Source organism: Melopsittacus undulatus, chromosome 5 (assembly GCF_012275295.1).
Source record: "Melopsittacus undulatus isolate bMelUnd1 chromosome 5, bMelUnd1.mat.Z, whole genome shotgun sequence".
NCBI classification, from domain to species: Eukaryota; Metazoa; Chordata; class Aves; order Psittaciformes; family Psittaculidae; genus Melopsittacus; species Melopsittacus undulatus.
The window spans coordinates 45,921,491-45,923,549 of NC_047531.1; positions in this window are offsets into that span (position 1 = coordinate 45,921,491).

Genomic DNA, 2,059 nt, shown 5'->3' on the forward strand with positions numbered 1-2,059 from the left:
ATTAAAATACACTTTTTTAGTTTCTTTCAAAGAAAGTGGTTATGTGGTAAAATTTAATAGTGTGAAATGGAACAGAATTGGAATAAACTCAGTTATAAAATGGATATAAATAGATGAAAAAAGCAGTGGCAGGATCTACAGCCCAAGAACTTGGTGGACCCTCACATACCATACAAGAACATGTTGTTTCAAAAATATGTTTTCAAGCATTTTTATCTTGACTAGATAATTTTGTATTTTTATTTAGCATTCTCTACTTTTCAGAAAGAATGTTTTCAAACTGTTCATCTCAAATTTAAAAATAAAGATTACGAACCACACTCTGCTTCTGTTTGGGTGCTTTAAATCAAACCCTGCTCTCAATAATCTTCCTGATCTTTCACAATGCAATCCCACATTTTAACACCTTTTGTCTGGTTCTCTAAGGAAACAACCTTTATAGAATTTGCTTTGTCAGTCTCCTAATATAGGTAAGAATATTAACATTATTAAATAATATTATTATTAAAAAGCAGATGAAAGCAAAACCAGTGGCTAGATAGGGCAGATAAACCGACACCAATACTTACACTACTAATGCATGTAAGAGGACATGAAGTAAAAAGGCAGTGATGACCAGAAATTCATGCAAGAAAAACTGGACACTGTGACAGACCTAGAATTTGCCTTCCTCAAGTGGCTTCCTAACAGATCTCTGTTATTTTTCCTGAGGTAAAGCACTATGTTTGACAGTGGAGTCTAGAAAGAGAGGCAGGGAGGTCAGCTGATCTCTGAAGCTGGATGGAGGGGATCAGCTATTGTCAGTCCAGTTCTCTGTGCCAGTCCTTCCCACACCGGGCATTTGTATGTAAGGGCCACATACTGAGAGTTGGTGAGAGCATATGGTGTCACTTGACTCCCTCCCACCCACTTAAAAGGCCCGAGTTTCTTCCAACATTTTATTTCAAGCACCAAAACTGTTTTTTGCTTTCCTACATATGCCATACGTACATGCACACAGTATATACAACCAGAACAGTAAACAGCTTGTGTTCTCATTCCAGGCCAAGTTATTTGTTTCAAGCGTGTGAAAGTGAAGAGGACACACTTCCCCTTCTGCCAGCCTGCCTGACTTGTGATCATGTGACCGCCCAGAAAGCTCTGCCGATGGTGCAGTGGCAGTTTGAGCCTAGGTTTGGTTAGGCTGGTGAACATGGACTCCCCACCAGACATGGCTTCCTGTGCAGGGACAGACCGGTTGGCTACTTGTCGGTGGGTACCAAAGCCTGAGCACAGCACAAAAGACCTTGCAACCTATGCTATGCAATTGCCTCATTGCTTATTTTATCTTCTAGATAGGAGTGTCTAGTTGATCTAGGCAGTCAGATGCCAGCAGCCCATAAACACAGCGTCAATGCCATGCCTGGTGTCCTTCGAGTACTTAGATAATCTCTTTGACCGCCTGCAATTAACACCACAGTGGCCAAAGAGGGGAATTCGTTTACATTCCGGAGAGGCTGCTGTGACCCGCCTGCAGCTCCGGAGGGGGTCCATGACCGAAGGCTGCTGGCATGCCACTTCCTCCCGGTCTCTTAGCACTTGGGTGAAAGCAAACATCACGGCTGCTGTCTCCCCTGCTCCTGCTCCAGATGCCCTTCGTACTCTGCCACGGATAAAAACAGAGGGAAACAACCCAGGGCACCGGCCGCATCCGGCCCCGCCGGAGCGGCGCTCGCAGCCCTCCCGTTATTGTCTCCTCAGCCCCGCTGCCATCTTCCGGGGAACCAACGACTGCCTAGGCAAAAAGCTGTATTCTCCAAACCCGACTACGCTGCAGAATTAACGTAATAGGCCGACCCCCTGCCAACCCTTCCTGCACAATCCGAGGGAGAATTTTACGCAAAACGCGCAGCCTCTTCCTGCCCTACGCCGGTCTAAGTTACGCAACTCGCGTACGCCCGGTACTTACGTAACGTACACCTCAGCCTAGCTTTTCCTTACCGTCCAGAAGGGGTTACGGTATTGACTCTTTACGTAACAGACTTTGAGGAATAGGGAGAGCGTTACTCACCGCCCTGCC